Source organism: Cygnus atratus, chromosome 17 (genome assembly GCF_013377495.2).
Source record: "Cygnus atratus isolate AKBS03 ecotype Queensland, Australia chromosome 17, CAtr_DNAZoo_HiC_assembly, whole genome shotgun sequence".
NCBI lineage: Eukaryota > Metazoa > Chordata > Aves > Anseriformes > Anatidae > Cygnus > Cygnus atratus.
This window is the reverse complement of record NC_066378.1, coordinates 15398725-15422988: the sequence shown is the minus strand read 5'-3', so window position 1 is coordinate 15422988 and position 24264 is coordinate 15398725. Positions and strand designations below refer to the sequence as shown.

Below are 24264 nucleotides of genomic sequence, written 5' to 3'. Positions count from 1 at the left end.
CTCCTGCAGAACACTTAGTAGCACCTGTAGTTACTCATTCCATACACACAAAAAATGCCTTCCTTTCACAGCACAGAACTTAACAGGTAGCGATAGAGTATGGGACCCCAGCCCTGAAAGCAGCCACACAACTCTGGGCGTAGGCAATCTTCATTCTTCTGTCCAACTACTGAAGAATAAGCACCAACCAAGCTCAGATGAGGCACAGAACACAGCAGGAACTGCAGCAGAAGTAGCGTGAGGTCCAGAGCACTAAACCTGCATTTTTCATCTTTTATTCACCTATCAACACTCTTCCAAAACAGAGAGAGATTACAAGCCCTGCCAACTCAGAGAACAATTTGAAACCTCCAGTTCAGGCTTCAAAACTATTTATATGTTTTAAAGAACTGAGATTTTAGAAAATATACGATTAGAACTGGCAAAATATTTTGCTATTCCAAGCATGTAGCAAGGCTGTAGTATAGAAGAGTTTTGTTTCCACCAGCTGGATAACTCAAGTTAAGACTTAAGCGCCAAGAGTAAGTAGTTAGTACACTGTACTAAGGTACAATGATAACCAGAAAACAAAAGGAAAACTGAAGCTTAGATTAGACAAGGTTTCTGATCCACAAAACAGCAAAGCAACAAACATAGAAATTATTCGCTGCTCTGAGTACATAGCAACAGACACACACCCGATGCTGTTATAAACAAAAAGGAGGTGGAATTAAATTGCCTTTATTTAAAATAATAAAAAATAAAACAGGAAACAAGCACTACGGAAGCTCAGACATTTATTTACTTATTTATAAAGACAGCAGCAATTAAGTCTCTTCCATCCATGATTTAGCCTAATTACCTGTTTAAAGTTAACTCCTTAACTTGGGTCAGGCCTTCAGAATGATGGGACTCACAGTTCTGTCTGAAACAAGTTCAAATGGCAAGCTCAAGCAGAATAGTGTTCACATTCAATGGCTTTTCAGACATTGTCATGGACATCTCATTTGCCTTGCAGCATTTGCCCAGTGAGAGGATTTGTTCACAACATCAAAGACTAAGATCAGAGAGAACAAAATCCATAACCTAGTCCGGCTTTCCATATAAGACAAAACAGAAACATTCTAGGTCTTCCCTCTGTGTACCAAAACAGAGAAACACAGTAAATGCTCAACAGCCTTTCCCCTCATCCTATTCTAAGTATCCACAGAGTGTCAGTTATTTAGGTCAGAAAGACAGCACCACATTTCAATGACTGCTCAACTCCAACATACTCCACTCCAAAGACATGATGGCAATGCAAACCCGAGCCTTCCAAACAGGTACCAGGAAATCAGTTTTATCAGATAAATATATTATCCTTGATGTCCTTGGGACCGTTACTGGGAGCCAGCGCTTTACATTTAAGGTATGGGAACTAACATAAAACCAGTCACTGTTGTCTTCATATTCTAAGAGCATAACTAGCAAAGAAAACATCCAACAAGGTGGTGACTCAAAGCCACAAATAATTCCACTTCCTCAGTTTGAATGGCCTTCAGGCAGTCAACTCAAGCAAGAAGAAAGAAACTCAACCTGCCTGCTCACAAAATAAAACAAAAAAATTATGATTTTTTTTGGTGGTGTTTTCTATTCTCACAGGACACAAGCATTTCCTTGATTCAGTCTCCTGTGATTATTGCCAGACTTCTACATATCCACACAGTTATCTCAAGTCACTGTTTTCGACACTGTTAAAAACTCTGCTAATACTTTGGAGTGAAAAGCCTACCTGGCAATTTTGCAATTTTTGCATTTTGAGAAAACAGATGAAAGATCAAAAGTTATTCAAGTAAATAAGGGGTGGGAGGCACACTGAAGAAAGGAACACACAGGCACATGGTGTTGCAGTCTAGTTCTAAGCTTCCCCATCTTCTGCAACTGGAAGAAGATGGGCAGTGGCACTGCTATAAGGAACGACTGCAAGAAGTTCAGAAATGCCCTACTTCTGTTTTCTTTCTGGAGCTTAAGCTCAGAGCTATGCTTGTTCTCCTGAAACTGTTAACTTTTGAGTACAAAAAATATAAGCAACTGGAGATTATGTAATCCATATGTCACTTCTGTTCAATGGCTACATGAAGTTCATTATTCCCCTACTGAGGCTTCCAAGCAGAGTCAAATCAACCAAAACCCAAACTTTTATCACACATGAAAAACCATGAATAATATTCCTAAATCTTTCCTCCATACTGCTTCTCTTTAAAAAATGTATATATTGGTAAACCATCTATATGACTGTATTCAGCAGCACACCTAAGGGAGTAGTAGCAAAAAGAAAGACTTAGAGAATTAACAACATCATGTGTATCATTTTTTAATAACCCAGAATTTTTTATATAATCCAAAACAAAGACTAAGTTCAATCCTCATTTCCCAGCACCTCACCTGACCAGTATCATCATAACAACAATTTTGCAAGAAACAAGGCATTTGATGTTCCACACCTTAGCTATCAGACAGAACAAGCAACTGGAAGAGAACCTTGCCCAGTACAAGCAGAATTGAGATATATAATCCCTCTCCAAGCAAAAGAGGCACTGCTAGTCAAATCAGTGATGCCTGCTATCCTAGCACTATAAGTCTGTGGCCATGTAGCATCCAGTTTGACACAGAACTGCATCTGAGCTTTTGGTCAGAGTGCTGCAAGAAATCTCAACTGTAAGGACTTCATTGGTCATAACTTCATTTTAGAGGTTTCAACAAAGTCTTGTTTTCCCAATCACTCTCTAATCAGAAGTTTTCAATTTCCAGTCTCAACCATACTAATGCCAGGATATTGCCCCAAGAAACACAAAATATTCCAGTATGCCAGATACCACTGAGACAGTTAGACTTTTGAGCAGTTTAAGGACCAGCTGACACAGCAACCTAGGGATGAGTTTGCCGAATACAAACTGTGGCCACATTAAAGAAGGCATATGAACATTTCATCTCTCTGAAGAGTTATTCTGGTAGACACTTGACCCTAATAAGACTTGGTCATAATAACATGAGAAACAATATAATAGCATACCACTGCTGGATAGGAATCTGACCAATAACCAGTTTAAGAGTGAATGTGTGACCTATCAAAAGCTGAAAGTGCATTGTTTTTAAAGTTTTTTGTTGTTGTTGTTCAGAGACTTTCAACACCGATGAGTAATTGATGCTATTAACATAAACAAAAGTAAGTCTTTGTGTAGTCCAAAAACCACAATTCCTTTGATTCATTCTTTAATGCGTGCCTGATTTTCAAGAATTTCTAATATTTCATTTTAATGAAAAACACATTTTGAAAGAGCCATGCGCATTGACAAAATGGTTGGGGCCAAGAGACGCTCGTTTAACTGACTGATGAACCACTGCTGAACAGGTTCTTAATACCATGAGCTGCACGATCCCTTTCTAAATGTCACAGTGAGCTTTAAATGGTGATCCAAACCAGCAAATTCATACAGTTTCATAAATATACAGCCCAGTTGAAAAGCAGAGGCAAGACAACATTGTGAAAATGTTTGCGAGTTTTGGCTCTGAAAAATTCACTTTCAGGAGATGAAGGAAGCTTGACACTGACAAGGATGCGATGTATAATATAAAACATCAATGGTGAAAATGCAACTGATAGTATTTAGTCTAGCTGCTCTGGAGCAATGTTTGACGTTTTCTCTTCTCCAAAACACAACTAGCATACCCCATGGCTCAGAAAAAAAGAAAAAAAAAAAAAAAAAAAACAGGCTATACATAATGTAAGTATGTTATCTAGCAAACATACAGATGAACAAGCAAAACAGTTTATTGAGTGGTAAATGACTGTAAAAGATTTGCCACATGATTTGGTAAATCTTTTTAGTCTTTCCTATTTTGGAGGCTGTCTATTCAGGTATTAGAGGAAGCAGATGGTTGATGTTACACATAACAAGCCTCCAAAACTCCGTTTAACACATCTCCTTAAAGTTATTCAAACCTGAGTCTTGAACAAAGAGTGTATTTCTTTTTCTCCACTTTCACCTACAATCTCAAGAAAAGTATGACCTCAGCAAACAGCCTCTGTTCTACTCTTAACACCGACACCTGACGCATAGTGAAACTTTAGTGCCTCTTGCTTTCCCCAAAGTCACAGAGTTGAGTCTAACACATATTGTTTTATAATGTACCAAAAGGATAGAAAATGTCAGTATCAGCTTCAACCCCTAATAGCATTACCTTTTTTAAAATGTCAGAAACATGCATTAATTGTTCCATCCCTATTTTCTCTGGAAGGATAAATAAAAATGGTTATCAGCAGCTTGTCCTCACAACTCTTTTGCCTGAAGTGAATTTTTACAACAAAGCCTCCTGGTTGAAACTATTTTGAAATTACATGCACTAAAAATCAGTATTCTTTTGAAGTAAAGAAGAATAAAAGTTTTGAGACTCACGTATTTGCGGTTTTAGCGTTTTACTAGTTTTTAGAGGTTACTAGCCACTAGATTTCTTTTTAATTATATATACACGCACACGGACACATGTATGTATGCATACATATACAGAACTCCGCAGCTGTTAATACGGACTGCTACTAGCAATTGCTTAACAGTCAAACTTATTAAAACACCATTTAAGTCATTTTTCTTTACTTAGCCAAAGGCAAAAAAAAATAAAGTCAACAATTACAAGTGACTACAAAGAAATTCGATAAGCACTTCAAGAGTTTCAAACAGAGCAAAGAACAGTTGCCTTCCGATTAACACAAACATTATTTATCCGGTGAAAAAGTCAAGAGAAGCTTTCATAAGAAGGAATCACTTCACAGAGATCCAAGAGCAGGCGTACCGGGCATGCGAACCCAGCGGTGCACGCAGAACCAACGTCCAGAAGGAAACAAAGATGAAAAGCAAGCGCCTGCCGCAGCGAGCGTTCTCCACGGCGCCTTCGCACCGGGCTGCTCGCTCGGGAGGCGCTGCCCCGACGGCGCCCCGGCGGCCGGGCCGGGCGGCAGCCGACCGAGCGCGCGCCCCGCAGCCCGGCGCGCAGCGAGGGGCCGTCCCCGCGCCGCGCTCGGCGGAGGGGTCCGGGCCCGCGCCCCCGCCGCTGCCCCGACGGCCGGGCCGGGCGCACGGCGCTGCGGAGCGGGGCCCGGCGCGGCCGCCCCGCCGCTCCCCGGCCGCAGACGGGGCCCGGCGCGGCCTCGCGCCGCGGACCGCGCGGCTCGGTCCGCCGCGGGGCAGCCGTCGCCGGGAGCCGCGGGCTGTCAAACCGGGCTCCGGCGCCGCCGCCGCCGGCAGCCCCGCGGGGCTCCGCGCCGGCCCGGCTCGGCGAGGCCCCGGCTCATCGGACCCGCCGCCGGCGCGGAGCGCGGCGGGGCCTTTGTGCGCCAGCGCGAATCTGTCACCGCGGCCGCGGCGCCCCGCGCCCCCAGGCCGCGCGGCGCACGTGGGGCCGCGGCCCGGCCCGGCCCGGCGCGGGCTTTGTGCCGCCAGGTGCCGGGCGGCCGGGCCCGCGGAGCCATCTTGGGGCAGGCGGCGCCCCCCGGCTGGCGCTCACCTGCACGATCTCGCCCTCAGCGCTCAGCGTGGCCCCCGCGCGGGAGAAGCGGCCCTGCAGCCCCGTGGTGTAGGTGGTGTAGTCGCCGCTGGGGCTGGACTCGAAGAGCACCACCTCCACGAATGCCGTCTCCTTGCCCAGCGCCGCGCCCGGCGCCGCGGCCAGCAGCAGCCCGAGCAGCAGCAGCGGCGGCGGCGGCGGAACGGCCAGCCCCGCGCCGGCCCCGCAGCCCCTCATCGCGCGGCGGGGGGGAGCGGCGCCCCGCCGCCGCGCATCGCTCGCGAGCGGCTCCAGCTCCGGGGCCGGGGTTCCGGGCGGGTCAGCGCCCCATGGCAGCGGCCCTCCTGCCGCGCTGCGCTGCACCCCGCTCCTCGCCGCCGCCAGCCCCGCGCTCCCCGTCCCTCGCCCCGGCTCCTCTCCGCCCTGCCAAGCCGCTTCCCTTTCATCTGCTCCACGTGACGGCCACCGCGGGGTTATCTCCGCCCTCCGCGCGTCTCTGACCCGCTCCGTCCCTCCCTCGGCGCACACACGGCCCGCGGCTCGCCGAGCCGAGCGGGGAGGCGCTGGGCGCAGCGTGCGGGCGGCCGTGGGGCGGCCCGGCCCGGCCCGGCCCGGCCCGGCCCGGCCCGGCCCGAGCACCGCCGGAGCCGCGAGGGCGGCCGGGCAGCACCGCGCCGCGCGGCGCTCAGGAAGGCCCTGGCAGGGCCGGGCTGCCCACGCGGGTCAGGCCTGCAGGGTCGGGAGCGCCTGGGCTGCCAGAAGCGGCCCGTGGCGCCCGCCGGGGCCCGACCCGCGGTGCCGGGGCTGTTGGGCTGCCCGACCCGCGAGGCCGTCGCGAAGCGGCGCAAGCGGTCTGCGGGCCGCGGCGGCTGGAGCGGGCCGGCCGCAGCCTCCGGCCGCCGGGCTCCTGCTAGCCTGTGCCTGCGGAGTGCCCGAGTGCAGGAGGCACGGAGCTCCTGGGCGCGATGGCTTCGCAGCTGCTGGTGGTACACGTCCCGTGAATGGACGCACCCTGAGCGGCCAAGAGCCCTCTTTATATCTTTATAACCAAATGCGCCATTCTTTCTGTGAAGGAGAGATGCTGCTCCTCTGCAGCATGTGTGTGGCAGTAATCTAACGTTTGCCATTTCCAGCATGCTGCTAGCATCCAGCATGTTCCTTATGTGTGTGTAGAGCAGGAATGATCCAGCTCCTTGAACTCAGTACTCTGCAAGAGTATGAGACGAGACAGTCAGATCCTTAGTGTGACACTGAGCAGCATTAGCTTAACAAGTCACCGAACATTTCCCCATTGAGGAAGGGTCAAGAAGGGATCAAAGAAACATACGTTCTGAGCTTCTACCACAGGCCACAAAATACCCCCACAACCAGAAAGACAAGTACAATGGATCCAAGGCTGCCAAAACTACTATATGCGTAGAATGGTAGCTGGAAGGAGCATCATTGTGGTGCTCTAGCCAGGTTACAATAGAGAGTGCACTACGCAAGCTCAAATGTGGTCAACACGCATAATTTTTATATTATGAACTTATGGTTCAGTATGATTTCAGAGAGGCATAGCATCTAGTGCACTGAGTAGATCTAGTGCACATTAATCCCTTACTGCAAACTACCCCTACTTGAATTTCCTTCATCTGTGAAACAAATGGCTGATGTTTGGGTATCATAGGCTTCCCTGCATCATAATCAACATGGGAACAGGTTAAATGATGAGACCTCTGGGAGATTTTCTCCCAGTCAGCTACGTTATCTCAAAACATGTAGCAAAAGGTGAGATGTATACAGGGGTGACTGTTACTATGATGAGGGTTGCTGTTATCTGGTCCCTCCTGAATTTATCACGAGGAAAGTCTTTTGACATTCAGCTAGTTTTCTTTCTTCAATAACTTCAGTGGTTTAAGCAAATGACATCTGGACTTTTTAACCTGATGCCTTCTCATTCCTTCAGGATTCCAGAAGAGGTTCTGTAGGCCCTATGCTCTTCTGTTCTTCTTCCCTCTAATGAGAATAGGTCTCTAAAATGAAGAATCAAAACATACCATGTCCTCTTGCTGCTCCACGGATGACTCACTTTTCTTACACCCTATTCACCTGTTTCAAGAAGTCCTTTCCAAAAGTCTTGAGTAGGATTTTTTACCTCAAGGAAAATATTTTAGAGATAGCTCTGCTCTCCAGTGCTGTAATAAATGCATTAGGCTTCCCTGTTTATCCTACCTGACCTGTGCCAAGGGGTAGATCTGATCATGGGGTCCTTCCTACCAGCCCAGCCACATTTTGCTTCTTTCAGGATAGGAAGAACAAGAAAAGAACAGGAAGCCATGAGCTGCTGAAGGACAACTGCCTACTTCGCAAATCTCCCCAAGCAGCTGCTTCCTGTATCAGAATGGGACTTAATCAATCACAGTGCTGAAGGAACCATAAACTACTATAGAGCAGACAGCACTGAGGACATGCAGCAACAAAGCGTTAAAGGAGTAAACTCCTACCGCATGGAATACCTATCCATTTGCACGTGAAAGGCAGTGAAGCAACTCATTTTTAGTTAATAGTTTTATTTCTACTTAGAGTGTTTGAAAGCAGCTTGCTTTTCTAAATCCATCCTCCGTCAATGTTTTGAGATCAAGTCACCATTAAGAACAATGGAATTTTGTCCTGACATTCATCTGACCCATTTATGACATTGTTAAATTCCATAGACCCCCCCTTTTTATGTGAATTGTATTTAATTTCTAGTCTTTGGCAAGTTTTTATACCCTGCTTGTCAGATTTGGGATGTCTTTTTTCACGACGTATTTTTCTTGTAAAAAAATACCTGTGCCACTGTAAATCAAATTATTTCACTGAATGCTTTATTATTTAAGGTAAACAGTTTAAGTTGTTGCAGGTCAATGCATCTCAACTGTCCTAAACTCAATGGGTATCTAATCAGAAGACGGGCAGTAGAAAGAGTTAGAATTTCAGTGTCAGAAGTTAATGGGGTGTGCGCTTGTTGTCAAATAGAAGGTAACAAACACTGCCTCTTGCAGAATACGTTGTCCAGTAGGACACCCTTACATAGCTTGGAGGAACTGCCCAGCATTATTATATTTGTTCCCCACTGTTGCAGGCACAGTCAGAGCCCGAGGACAGTTTCAGACTGGATGTGCCAACTGATGAGTTTTGTACTGAGCACGCCTTGCCATACTTCGCAGAAGTTTGCCTGTTTTGGTGGAAGTACTTATTTTAAACAGCTCTTCCTTTATCACTTGTTCCACTTCAGTGATGCCTCCTTAACCATGCCAATGTAGCTTTTGTGGAGCTGTGTGGCAAATTGGATTAGGGAAGAGACCCATGCTAAAAACAGCCCAGGAGGGGAAAGATTATTTTTATATTGAAGCAGCAAGCTAAAATAGTATTGGGAAGGGTAATTTTAGGTGTGGAGATGTGAGCTGGAAATCTAGGAGTTCTAGGAGGCCTGGACAAGAGCTCAGCGTGTGTGAAAGACAGCTTCAGTCCTACAAAAGCTGAAAAGAACTTGACATCCCTGATTCCTAGCTGTGAAACTGAGAAGTTGAGAATGCTGTGTCCTTCTCTGCTGGTCAACAAAGTGGATTTGAATTTACTGCGGCAGTCTAAGGGTTCAAATGTTAGGCAACTCTGTAAGTTTCATTGCATCAAACTTAAATGCCCCCAGTAAGCATCCATGAACACTACATTCCCCCCCCCCCTTCTATTTAATCTTTTAAAATTACATAAACACCATACCCTGAGATATTAGTAAGATTTCAGATTTAAAGATCAAGAAAATAGGGAGTACCCAGATTAGACAATTTAACAGTGATCTTGTTCCCTGTCCACACATACTATGAAAGTCTTCTGTTACATGGGTACGTTTTTCCCCACAGGGCTTTGCTTCACAGAAGGATCCCATTGCAGATAAAAATCAAGGAAGTACAGGGAAAAAATATTATAGATAAGACCCTTGCCTTAGTTGTTAATGAAACACAATCATCAGTACTCTTTGGATATTTTCTAGGAATAGGCTCTCTTATACCCACCTAGAAGTGGTGTCTTTCCAGATTAGGTTGAGAGTTAGGAATGCAGAAATGGCAGGACAAATAAATCTGGAAACTAACTAGTGAAAAACATAGGAATGGGGCTCTATACAACAAGTAGACAGCATCCTAGCCCCAAAATAAAAGCCAGTGAAGGTATGATCCACCCTCCAAAATGATCCATATCTGTGGACTGCAGGCACAGCAAAATCTCCCCGCAGTAAAATACCAAAGACTGACATGAGGCACTAGGTCTCAGGTCCCTGAGTTCCCCCTACTTGGGCAGAAATCCAAGCAGGAGGTTGCAGAAAAAGAAAGGACTGTCTATCATTAAAGCAATCAAATATTTCTAATTGGCTTCCTTCCCAGCTAGCAGCATATAGCTGCCAATTCAGTTATGCCATAATACTTCAAATACGTTTTCTTTTTTCCCCCTACACAGCAAACCAAGGTACAAGTTCTGAAATACAGAAGCCTCAAACATTTATAACTGCAACTGAGGTCAATGAGAGCTGTGATTTTAACATAATGAAATGATATATAACGCCAAATGGTCTGAGAAAGTATGTCCTGAAAAGAGGGCAGTCAACATCAACGGATGCTTTTGACACTAAACTTCCTACGTCTCATTTTCCTGGCAAAGAAATAGGTACTATAGGGCCCTCCTCCTCCCACACTGCTCCTGAGAGAAAACAATGTTAGTGTAGTACCCACAGACTATTGTGATTAATGTTACAGAAAAAGCCCAAAACAAAATTAATGATTTTGTACTGAGAGCAAAGATGGAATATTGTGCAGGAAGTACAGCTCTGCACATCAGACAAGAAGAAAACAAAACACTGATAACCACTCATAATGTGATCACCAGCCATTCTCAATATTAAATGAGGCAGTAATCCAGCTTCCTTGATCTTTGCCATCTCTACATTTGAAAGATGTCTGAAAGCTGCTTTCTGTCACATCCATGCAGTCAACCACAAATACAGCACACTGGAGAACCCCTTGAGAACCTCTTTTAGCCTCATTTCATAATGAAATTAAATATGTGTTACCTGCCTGACAGCCCCGTCACCGTTAAGGACATATTAGCTACTTTTAACAAAGCTTAAGGGCAGATCAGAGGTCTTAAGACAGTACATTCTTGCAAATTTTGTGAAAATCAGATGCTCTGGACTTGGTACTGCAGCAGCATCCAGAAGGACATGCAGGAGACAGGAAAAGCCAGGGCAGCAGAAAAACATCTAGGAAACTGAGCTTTTTCAATTCTACTGCCCAAAGAACAGTCTGTTTGTTGTTGATCTTACAGGTTTGTTTGTTTGTTTGTTTGTTTAAAAAGGATCCTTTCTAATGTATCCCATTTAATTAACATGAAGCTTTTGTAACTAATGTGCATTTTAAGGAGTTACCACTGTGAAATGACATAAAGAAATGTGTGCATGTAAATGTTTGGTATAGAACAGTGTCCCTTGGAGGGGGGGATGGTGTTCAGCTGTTACACATTCTGCGTGGCAGAAGCCAGAAAAAACGTATGTGCACAGCAGCAGATTAGCCACAGCATATGTTGTCTTTTGCACGATGGGGATGCTTAAGGAATGTGAAAAGCAGGGAAGACGAGAACTCAGGTTGCTGAAGGGAGGCAATAAGGGCAGGGGCCCAGCACTATTAAGAAAAAATATGCTGAAAACAAGGTATCTTTGGGTCTACTGTTTTGGCACTAGCTTGTTTATCCTCCTGGCTACTGAGAGACCCTGGCTGAAACCTAGTATCAGTTATTAGTATAGCAAAGAGCAGATGACATTTTCAATTAAGTGCTTTCTTATGACAAATTACCAAAACCCAACCTCTTCTAAGCTACCTGACAACCTGCAATGCTCTTAGGTTTTGCTTATTTAGTCTGTGATAAGTAGAGCAAAAACAGCACTCAAAAGACTGGCTGAACTTTCAGCCAGTAATAATGTGAACTTTTAAAGAATTTTTCTCAGATATCATCAAAAATTTTAGCATAACAATGGAAAATATGGTCCCTTCTCAAAGAAATAAAGAAACTAACCAATGAGCATGGATTAGAAGTTTACTTCAGTTACTGCGAATTTTGAATTTGTCTGATTGAGACTGTCTCCAGTGTCAACAAGACCTTGTGTGGAGCATAATTCATCTTTCATTTACTTTGTAAAGAAAAAAGAAAATCTCTTAAAAGGGGCAGCTCGAACACATGAAGTAGTAAGAAAAACATGGTTCTTACTCCTGTGACTTATCATAAGAAGTGATCTGATAACACCAGATAATTCAGACTGGCATATTTCAGTGGGACATCCATTTACAATGGTAAGGGCAACATGTCACTGCAGAGTCCAGTGACTGTCTCCCCCCACTGGTGAGCAATGACCTTTTCATATTTGCGTTGTAACAACTGAAGTATTTGCAATACTGTAACCACATAGAAGGTAATGGCACTCTTTTTCCTTTTAACTAACTGGTATTCATCAGAAGTTTCACCACAAGCTGCCATTTAAGAAAAAAAAAAAAGAGAGAGGAGAGAGGAGGGGAGGAGAGGGGATTATTGCTATCTCCAACTAATAAAAAATTTCTGATTATACAGGACCAAAAGAGAACGCTAGATGAGAATAATAATTTAATTTGGGGGAGGGGGGGAGCAAAGTCCATTAAAGAATCACCTTCTTTCTCCCCCCGTGAAGAACAATAGTATCTCACTTCAGCATTAGACTTTAAATAATAATTCTGACACACCTTCAGGTTGAAAAATCAGTCTGTGTATGATGACTGCAGACAGTTGTGCTAATTCCTAAATTATCGCTCCAAAGCATTTGGAGAAGGATTGAGAATGTGAGCATAAAAGCAAGTTACCATGAAATAACTGTGGGCATGAGATTACTTCACATTAACTAGAGGACGTAAACGTGCATACAGTTACCTCAAATTGCTTCTAGGTTATAAATTCACACAGTAGCTTAATCATAGTCATTCACTTGTTCATCCATGCCTAAGACACTGCCTTTTCTTTCAAAGTCCAGGTCAGACACAAGAGAAACTGAGAAAAATATCACTGACTGATCAAAAAGAAGCACGCCAATACAACTGGATTGAAATAAAAGAATTATGATTAAACATTACATTTTAAACACTGCCAAAATAAAGTCTGGATAGTACCAGTGGATTTGTTGGTAACTCCTGTTTAAAAATTAGTCAAAGTATTCTAAGTATTCTTAATAATGGTTTATAAATACCATAAATGCCTGTTTTAACTGCAACTAGCAATTTTCCTTTGAAGTTGATTTGCATCTCCGTTTCCGTCTGCTGTCCTTCCTAGAGGAAGAACTGTCTGCCATTTCCTTTGATCAAATCATTAAACTTAAGCAAAGGAAAAAAAGGGTCCCATAGTATAACTGTAAACTACATTGACTCAGCATCTTCCTTCTACATTACAGATATTTGTTTAGCATTTACTTTGGCATTCTGGGCTGTTATGCTACACTCAAGTTTAAGAAGCAAGTGGTGTTTCAGAGGCCCCCTTGTGTAGATTAAAGAACATCATTGAGGGATTCAGTACATACTTTGATTGCACTGTGCAGTGCAGTGACATCTACCCTTGCTTTAAATGGGTATCAGAAGCAATTTAACATCAGCAGCAGAGTTCTGTACAACTGGATAGAGGTTCTGATGACCAGAGGGACTTACTTGACTCTCAACTGAGTAAGAAGGTAAGTTTTCCATTAGAGTAATTCTTAAACCAAACTTGAGAACTGTGTTTTCACAGTAAACTGTACCTCAGAAGTCCTCACAGCAGAACAAGTAGCCATACAAAGGATGAAGAGAGCCGCTTATCTCAGTCATACCACCACATGTGCCTTTCCAGATGATTTCAGTAACTGATAACTCAGACTTTCTACTGTCCATGTTCCCTACATGTTTTAACACCACCCTCTGCGGAGACCAGGACTACAGCATATTTCATAAGCAAATGAAATTGCTGTACCTCCTAATAAGCATGTAAACAGGAGATACATCATTTTCTGTGTAAATTCATGTACATGCCTGCCCATTTTAATCACCAGGTAAAATTGTTATCCTACATCTCTGGAGACATGATTGCACAGCACAAAGGCTTAGGTTTGACTGAAAGCTTTACTCAAATATGCCTGAGTGCCTGATGAGTTTCCATTACTGAAGCAGCATCAACAGTTACCATCTTTTGGTACATGGAAATGTATCTCCAACACCCCTTAGGTCACACCTGCTGCTGCATTTCAGGAAGAGATGCTGAGATGCACTAAAGCAGAGCAACCAGTAGGTGACCTCCTACACTTGAAAAGCTAGAGAAGTTCCTTTGCCCACTGGCGAAACACACCAAGTATGTATGAAATGTGCCAAAATATCTCCAGAAACATTAGTCTGAATTAAAGATGCCTCTCATACCCTTCATTTTCATGCACTCAAATTTTACTGTTGCAGTTATGAACAAAAGGCCAACTGAAATGGGCAAAATGTTTTTAATATTTATGAAAGATATGTTTTCATCATTATCATCAATTACTCTAATTTAAATTAACAAACTATTGTCACTTGTCAGCTCAATTAAAAAAACAAAACAAAAAACACTGTGTCAATTTATGTTAAGAAAAAAATGTCATCTAGCTGTGACTTTCTCTTGCTATTTAAAGTTAAAATTTGGAAACACAATTTTTCTAAGTTAACCAGCATTGAAGCAATCCAAATTAATCAACAGACTAGTCACAACATCTTCAATGATATTAAAAAAAAAAAAAAAGTGAACAAAACTCCCCGCTAATGTTTGAAAAATTAAGGTTTCCAACGTCTTGAACAATGTGTATTTATTTAAATCTGTATGAAGTGCAAACATTCTGATTTAGGAACCCTTCACTCTTTCTGTAAAAGTACAATTGTCTACTGAAGGGAAAAGATAATAATTAATCAGACCTGCAAAACTGAAATATGTTAAACCATACTAAAAATATCCTTATTTAGTTAACTGCAGCCTTTTCTTTTTGCAAACTATTGTACAATATACAGCACATGTTTATATGAGAGTTGCAATGCAGTGCAGATATGCATGATGTACTGATTCTTTCAGGGCAGGCACAAGAGATCATGTAAGCAAAGAAAGAAAAATGAGTACTAAGAAATAAACTAAAATTGTTACTATATGCTATTTGCTCATGTAAAATCTTCACAAGGACAGGCAGGATCAGTAAGAACATCTGGAGCCAAATTTTCCAAAATTATCTTTGGAAGCAATATCCATTCTGCAAGAAGTACTTTCAAATACATCCACACAGATGTCTTTCTCTGTATTTCTAAACCTGCACCCCCAATTGCTATACATCAGCTCTACTCAGTTCCAGTTACAACTTCACTGAATCCTAGATTATTGTTAATTTTATGTGTTCATCATGGCATCATTGTAGAAAGCAGACTGCTTAGCATTAGCTGCTTAGCACTAAAGTTAATCAAGCCTTAGGCTGTGAGAAACTACACTTGTAACATTGGTGTTAAACTGCATAGCTAAGATCAGAAGAACTAGCTTTGACCAGCAGATAAGGGAAATATGCATAAAACTTGAAAAGGCCACAGGCCAAAGATACCACCAAGGAAACCACAGACGAATGAACTGAGAAACAAGGAGACCCCAGACAATAATGACTGACTGGAGAACAGCAGAGAACTGACAGTGTCGCTATAGGGAGGTTACTTCATAAAAACTACATAAAACCAAAGCCAATATGAAATGGGGTCCCTCTTGAGAGGCACCCAGCTCGAGCTGTAGAATTGTGTGAGACGAATAACCATCTTTCAGATTACCTGATTCTTAAGCCATGGGACCCTAGGGTCAGATCAAAAGAATGTTGACAGTAGAATAATTCTGCATTAATTCCTGTATTAATGGGGGCAGTGGTGTAATTCCTTCAACAGTTTTGGTGACCCAGGTAGGCTGCTGGGCAATCACCATTAGACCCTCTCACCTCCAACTGTCTATTTGCTGGCATCAGGTGAGTTCACCCAGGGCCTTGGGGATGGGAGGTGCTGACTGGTGAGTTTTAAATTTACGTTTTAAATATAGGTTAAATTCTGGGAGCGTGCTGAAGTGGGAAATATACCTACAATAGAAAAGGGGACACCTTTAGCCAAAGTACTGGGAAATTAGAGGAAAATAGATGAAACTACAGGTGGACCACAGCATATGGGTTATTATCTTTGCAAGTATCTCTATAGGTATCGTTGTATCTATACAGTACTGTAATTTGTGGTGTAACCAAAAATCAACTTATGTTAGAGGCTATTGTTATTCAACACCCATATAAGTAGCCGGTATGCTAATAAAAAAAAAAAAAAGAGACTGTAGAAAAAGAAATATGTAACAGCTTAGCACTAGTAACTAAAGTTGAGGAAGCCTTAGGCTGTGGGAATGTACTTTTAACCTTTTGTTTTTAAATGGAGAAACCAGTAACCCAGAACCAGTTGAAACTAGAATACAAGGGAGTAGGAACAAGACTAACTACAAAGTTTCCTAACTTTTGAGATAAGAGCAAGAGAGAAGTCATAAATACAAAGAAAGGCCTGGAGACAGAAAGACACCTATAAGGAGAAGGTGAAGCCCCAGGCTCAGAAATGCTGTTGGATAACATAGATGGCATGCAAAGGAGATGTGGAGGAGTGAGGACTATAAATCAGAAGGCTATCGGACAATCTAGGTCACTCCTTGGAGGCACCCAGCTCAAACTGTCAAGCATTATATTAATAAATGATCACTATTATAATAATGAGCTGGTTCGATTTGAGGCATTCAATTAGGGTTGAACCAAGTGAAGTCGGAGGTGGTGATAGCATAATTCCTGCAACAGGTGGCTACAGCATAATTGGAACCATGGTCCAGGTGGCAGCTGCGTAATTCCTACAATAGCATGTAGCAGTTTGTTCTCTTTGAAAAAGCATCCAACATAAATAACATACATCACATATTTCCGAAAAACACATTTACATACAATCTAAATACTAACTGATGAGCAGCAGAGAGAAAAAGTTAAAGGTTAAATTTAACATGCCTTGAGAAAAAAAGAAGCAAACAAGGGCAATTTAGTTGCATCCACCTGCATAAATTCACATTCTAGTACCAGTAATTCCTAATGAAAAGTTGGTTCTTGCTACTGCAATTGTCATAAACAAAGTTTTAAGCAGAATTAGATACATGGAGTATTTCCTGTGCTGTTGCTGTCTATTCAAGCAGAGCTTGGTCTTGGCAAGTGCCGCACACCTGGGCAAGTTTGGTCCTGATACAGCAGCTAGATTTGTGTCATTGAGCTGTTTTGTGAAACCTGATGGTTTCCACTGAGCTTTGCATAAATAGTGATTTTTTACAATAATCAAAAGTTTTTATTTATCTGATTACTTGGAAAGCAAAGCTACTCACAGTCTTGGTATAAAGCCCACTAAAAACCATGAAGAGCCTTCACAACTCCAACAGTATTTGAAGCCTTAAGACTATAAACGCTTCTCTATTTAATTTAACATTGTGACTAGTGTTTCTGGAATCAATGTATGGTACAAGTTGCTGTTCTTGCAGCCCCTACCTCAAGCAACCCACTATTTAAAGTGAACAATATATAAACAATACAAAATAATTTCAAAGCATGCAATTAATGTGTATAATGTGTCAGCTGTTGATACTAATTGCAATGGACAAATCCCACACTACTAAGTTTAAAGCCAAGAAATAGACTTCTGACTTCCAAAAAAAAAAAAAAAAGCAATTAAATTGGGACTGGCTAAAATGAAAAAATTACTACATTAAAAATTGATTCATTCATGCAAAGGTGAATTAAGCAACTATTTACTCTATTTCATCTTATGTATTAAAGACTCACCTAAGTTACAAACTCTGACAGGAACTTTTAACTAATCACCCTAAAGCACTGCATTTTCCACATTCAGTTACTAGTATACAATCCATTTAATTAGAATAGAAAGAGCTTCAACCGTCCCAGATCAATTACCTGAAAATTATCATTAAGATCAAGTGCTAACAGAACAAATGAAGTTACCAGAAAGGAATGATAATAGACTTGCCCCTCTGTGAGCACCAGCTGTTATCCTTCACCCCCAGAGCATTCAGCAAAATAAAAAGGTATGAGGTAGGAGGCATACAATTCTGATAACGCTCCTCACATTTTGGGTCATGCTGAACTTATGATGAGACTGAACTCATTCCTAACTTGTTATTTCCTGATAATTTTTCTCTGCCCCTTTTCATGGTGGCTCTCTTATGACAGCTGGATACAGGCTTCTGTGTACAAAAAAAATAAAATAGAATTAGGCGAAGGCACTCAAGCAGAAGAATGTATGGAAATCATTTCAAAATTACAAAACAATAAAGTTGCCAGGACTCTCAGGGGCTCTGAAGTTCTAAGAGAATTCCAAAGCCTAGGGAATAAAGCCTAAGAAATAGGAGAAGGTATTTCCTTTCAAAAGCTAGCACTGCTCCAAAGAAGAGCTAGGTTTTGCCAGCAGGAAGTAGTCATCAAATTTTCCTAAGCACAGTTGTTTACCTCCCAGAGTATTTCCAAGCAGAGGCTCCAGTTCTGAACCAGGATGCGCAAACAGGAAAATTTACTGGAACAGGAGCTTTCAGGTATGTGAGATTTCAACAGTTGGCTACTTTCCTCAGAGATCTCACTCAGTACGTTAAATATTTACACAGAATCCAGAACACAGGCTGCCAGTTCACTGGGACAGTAAAACAGCAAGTTCGGTCTCTCTTTTATTGCCTGTTCCTGCAACATCACCCCTAAAGATGCACTCAAAGTATCATCTCAATTGAGTATAGTACTTTTATCTTTGTCCTTTTACTTGTAACTACCACCACAAATGCATCATCACGCATCAATGTACAGAAGTGGACACAATACCTCTCAAACAACATCACTTCTAAAGAGAGCTTGCAGCACACAACTCTATCCTTTAGTTTGGCCAAGACCTTAATCACATCTGGAAATTATGTCAAAATGGGGCATCTTCCAGAACCTCAAAATCCTGCATAATCAGCACAACTTTCAGGTCCACATTTTCTCATCAGCTGTATTGGCAGAACTTTGCAGTGGAACACTGTGCTTAGGACCAAGCTAGAAAGAAAACAGCCAAGGAGCTGAAGTAGAACTACAGCATGGAAATAGGTATTACAGTCAAACAAGTCACAGCCAAGCACCAGAGATGCCAATAGTGGAACCTTTATAAAGGAAAAGGGAATCCATGCAATGAGATAGAGAGAAGGATGAAGGCATGGTGTTGGAAAGGGATGGGCTCAACATCCCTTAAGCAAGGTAGTTATAAACAGAAGCCAGAACAAAGCACATACCCAAAGCAGGACACTGAACAACCACCTCCCCTAGCCTGTGAGATTCATTCACAGATCAGATAGTTCCCTGATACCCACCAGATTCCCTGACCCGAGCCTACTTTCCTTGCCAGCTGGTCCACTGCTGTTTAATTCCCAGTTGAGTCTCTCAGGGACTGGCAGATGACATAAATCTTGCCAAGGGCATCCAGTCACTATGTATAAAACTCTGTTTACACGACCAATGTTTGCAGAGCTTTCCAGTAGTGTTTCATTTTTACAGAACTAGTAGCACAGGGTTGCTGGTAAACATTCCCTTCCCTTCACTGCCCTTCCATTTACTGTGTTGTCTATAACTTTTCTCCTTTTAAATTCCCATGAACTTAAAAGGAGAAATTACTCCAGTCTCTGAATATGCAGGAGAAATTTGTTTCTGTCAGACAAAACACGAATCAGACTAAGAGCTCTTTACCTCAAAATTCTGAAATTTCCTTGTAAACAAGTAAGGTTTGTCTTTAATAATCAGTATTCTGTGACTGGTGGGTGGGGGTAATCAGCTTTCAGATGAGAGCAGCAGGGATTGGCAGGCTACCTCTATACTGAGACCTCTGCTACTTAATACACATGCCAGTTTTCTGAAAAAAAAAGTAGTAAATTGACAAAAAAATGCAAATATTACTTAACTGTACAGATTTGTTTATTTCCGGTCTTACCTAAGACCAGGTAATTCTTTAGTTTTAGAGGAAACTAACAAAATGAAGCATATGGAACTATAATGCAAGTGAAATCCAGTGAACAGAAGAAATATATAGATGCAGGGAACATTCTGACCTCTTTATATAGGTCGCTTGATCTTAAAATTACTGTTATTACTCCAAAAAGAGACTACATATCATCAGAGCATGTTAAGATAAAACTGCTGCCTTGTATTCTGTTACAGTAAAATAAGGAATTACAAAAAATGTAAGAAGCCATGAAGCATGAATGATTTTGCTGACAAAAAAAAATCTGTGGTGCAAAAAAAGTTATTACAAGACAGGGTAACAATGGAGGATCATACTTAAAAAAAAAAAAAAAAAGTTAATCACTTTCTATACATGCTCCTATTGTCAGTCTTCCAGAACTTGCCTTTTCACCTGCCTGTTTTTATAAGGTCCTGCATGAAATTTATGCCTACTGAGCTACCAGCAAAACTTCGAATACGGCACAACCTCTTTGAACATGGGCAATGCTGCTAAACTGCCTAGAGGAGCTGCAAGGTGGGCTTCCATGCCTTTGGCTGCTGAGAATTCCAATGAAAATGGTTGAAGACCCTCCTTTCCTTGAAAAAAGCCCTTGTAAAAGGTCCAACCTCTAGCCAATCTTCATGAACGTCTGAGTTAACTCAGACATCTCTTGTGAATCAGAAGCAAAGCTTCACTATAATGGTGGGAAAAAGAATTCTATTGGGATGGGGAGACAGAATTCCAGTATCAGGACATGTGATCTGTGTCACAAGATGTACACTCTCTGAATGAACATACACTGTCTGTAGTGGCTAAGACACAGCTGTGGGAGAAAATATAGAACTTCAGCATGACGTTCCAAAGGCACTGGAAGAAAAGGTGTAACAAGATTCACTCAAGGTACAAATGTGATAGGATCTCTCCCTCAACCACAAAAGCAACTTGGGTCAAAGTACTGCACTATACTGATGACCAAAGTAAGAATCTCCAGACTATACCTGTGGCTCCCACACATGTCTAAGATGGAAATGAGGCAGACCTACCATTGTTCATTGTAATTCTGGGTAGTAACAGGTGCCAGTAACGTATGTGGACAGAACATCAGGGTGAAGAAATAGAATGCAAAGTGTTTGTAAGATGCTTGCATGAGAACCAGGGTTTGAAACTGGACTCAGTCTTTTCCACGCTTTTACGGTGACACACTGGAAGCAATCATAGACGCCAATGAGGCAAAGTTTCAATAATAAGTATTAATGGAGAAAGGATGATAGCCGAGCAAAAAATCACCTTTCTGCAGCACTTGCTTGAGACGCTGTAAAGAGAAGGCAAAGCCAACCTCACTTCCTACAGAATGCAGACAGGTTGGCAGCTCCACGCAGTAAGCAAAGGATACAGATTCTGCATAAGTCATCTTAGTATAGCAGTACCACCTTTCTGCCGAGGAAGAGGTATCTCACTTTTCCTGCTAGGCTTGACAGCCTTTGCTGAAAAGTGCTATACCTGTTATCACCACCTTACCTGTAAATTGTTGTGACCCACTACAAGAATTAAGAGCAGCCCTTCCATTCAAACCCAGAGGAGCAACAAAAATCCCATGTCTCCAAGAAGCCTGAACTGATAAGACCAGAAGAAATAGTGTTGCCAGTACCCCCAGAAAACCCAGTAATATGGCTGAAGCGAAACATTTCCCCTGCTCCAGCTAACAATAAACTCAGCAGCTATGTTAGTAGAGTTTTTTATAGAAAGATAAGGTGAATCTCCACCTGAAGACTGAAAGAACTAGAATTTTGAGAGATGCACTTTTCCATCCCAATGTGTATTGATGAAATTTAAGAATAAGTAAAATGGATACAAAGCATATTACAAACATTATGGGTTTGGAATAACCTCATTTTAGGCTGCAGAACAGTTCCCCTTCTCATTTATTCAGCTATTGATACAGAGCTGGGAATATGCCAGCTGTTGACATGAGCTCAACGCCCTAAGCAACCTTCCAAGTGTGTTAGACACGCATTGGGCAAACAAGCTCCTTCTCAGACTATTAGTTAAACCTATTAGTTAAACTATATTTTCTCTATACTCTCCCATTTCTTTCCCTCCTTTATTCACCCTTTTTTCACATGTAGATAACATTCAACTCATATTTCTTTCTCTGTATCTGAGAAAGGGGAAAGCCTATCCACCTTTGTTAAACAAAACTATTTCCTTTGGTGGGTCAGCCACCTGAACATACCACATAAAAGTGTGTTGGCAGGAACTAATGTTGTTTCTGGCGGGACAGCCAACAGTATCCTCACTGGCACATCCTTTAGATGGTGGTGCTGAACTAAAAGGCAGGGTAAGAAGCTTTCTTGAATAACTTGAGTACTGTCATGTGGATCACAGGCTTGAATCCAATGACTGAAAAAACAGAAATATGAAAAAAGGAACATGTAAACAGCAAGTTTGAAAAAAAAAGGCAAAAATCAGAATTAAACTTGAAGTCCTTTAATTACAACTTTCTGAAAGGGTGTCTCAGTTCAAGACAAGCTTTATTTAACTTTTTAGTTTCCACTTACCAGTAGATTACCATATAGTTAATAAAAGATTCTATGTATCCTAAGGCAGTAACATAATATTTATAAGCCTAAACATATTCTCAGTAACTATACCACTGCTAGCCTTAGCAATGCTACTACAATTACTCAACAAGGCAAGACTAGAGGGTCTCAGGGCTTTCCTTTGCCAGCTGTTACCACTAACACCAAGCATGTTAATGGATACCATTATTACATTCAGTAAGAGTGGAAACCACCAATGCCAATGGCAGCTTCCAGTTCTGTCACTGTTCCAGCCTGGTCACATACCACTGTTACATGGCTCTTGTACCCCTAGCAGCACATATGCACTTCTGAAGTTTACTCATGATTGTAACTGTTGGTTGTAGAAGGAAAATGATGCTTTTACTCTGGTTCTTTTTAAAATTAATCAGAAAAATTAAGTCACATAGAGATACAAAATTAGGGTTTTTCTTCAGCCATAATGCTAAGAAATCTGGGTATCTATATGACAAATCACATCATAGCTAGTTTTAGTAGTATAGCTACAAATATCAGAAAGCAGCACAAGCAGGGGCAGCCTGTCTGCTTTAAATGTTCAACATTTTCATTTGCTGTAAAAATGTGCAACTTATTTGACACAAATGTCTGATATTAGCAAAATATATTAATATTGTTCCGCATTTTGTTAGAAAACAGTAAAGCTTTTAATTTTGATTATAATTAGAGAATAAATATGATTACAAACCCCAAAGAGACATACAAAGGAGAAGCAGTTAGTTTTTAACAATAGGTATCTGAGGGGCCAAGCAGGACCAGAACAAACAAATTTTTTGCACTCAGAATAAAAGGCTTATCGAAAGTTGCCACAATTTTTACAAAAGCATCAAAGTAGAAATGTGAACTATCAGACTTAACTAAATGTCGTGCTGCAGTGAGTAAGGAAAGAACAAACCAAAACTTACAAATGCAGTTTGTTCTTTGTTATCGTGAAAGCCTGGCAGTACTCCAATACTGGAATAATTCCAGACAAGCACACCAGTTGTGCAGTGCCTTTGAACTTTTAAAGCTAATGTTTTTCCTTTAATGTTTAACATCTTATCTATTTTAAACTCACTGTATGGGTGGATTTCAGAAATAAACTCAAGGAACCAAAATTTTAACATTTCACAACCACTTGGTAACAGGCAACTGCCTTTGAGCAAATCCTGGGAAGCTTAGGGCACTGAGGTATGGCTGACATTTCAAAACAGAGTGCCCTAGGAAGCTGCCTATTATTGCTTGCACATTGTTGAACAGCTGAATTTGTACATGCATGATATTGCAAGGCTTCCTAGCTACAAAACTTCTAGTTGTCTGGGTCTGAAATAGCTTGGATTTAACGTCAACCCATTACACTTTGTCAACATTCCCCCCCATTAGATAATGTGAAAAGGGTACTTCTCACTTATCACATGGTATTGCTGCTGCTTATAAACACATACAATTCAAAATAGAACACCTGGAGCACTGCTGCAGGCTCTCTAGCAGCTTCTACTTGCCTGTCACTAACCTCTTCCCTGTTTTCAGACCCTTTACACAGCATCCAGCACAGCTCCGTTCCCAGCAGTTGCGTTCCCACAAATGCTGGCCCTTTCCCTGCTTTCTGTTGGGATTTGGGACAGACGGTATCTGGGATGCCAGAAATGGAAGTTTTGCTGCGCTGCCACCTTTAACCCTACCCGGTCCCCGTGCCCCAGACACTGCTCAAGCTGAGCGCCCCCCACACCCGCTGCGCAGCAACCAGACCCAGCGGCCGGCGCCGGCGAGGGTCCCGCGCGCTCCCGGCCGCGAGGACCGCCCCCCCCGGGACCCCCCCAGGACCCTCCCGGGGCCCCCGCTTCCGGCGTTCCCCCCGCTTCCGGCGTCCCCCCCCGCTTCCGGCGCCCCGCGGCCTCGCCCCTCCGCCACGCGCCGCCGCTCGCCGGCCGCCCCCGCGTCTGATGCAATCGCTGCCCGGCCTCGCCTCCAGCCGCGGGCGGCCCGGCGCCGCTCGTCACGCTCGTCACGGCCAATGAGGAAGAGCCACGATGGCAGAAACCCGG

The 24264-nt window shown here is 42.5% G+C and overlaps 1 protein-coding gene across 1 annotated transcript in view; it reads right to left on the bottom strand.

Moving 5' to 3' along the window:
• The window catches only part of ZNRF3 (zinc and ring finger 3), a 95831-nt gene extending 90112 nt beyond the window's left edge, over positions 1-5719 (bottom strand). The window contains 1 exon segment of the mRNA XM_035565686.2: positions 5521-5719. The gene's annotated coding sequence lies outside the window, so the exon portion shown is untranslated.
• Between the last annotated feature and the right edge of the window lie 18545 nt (positions 5720-24264).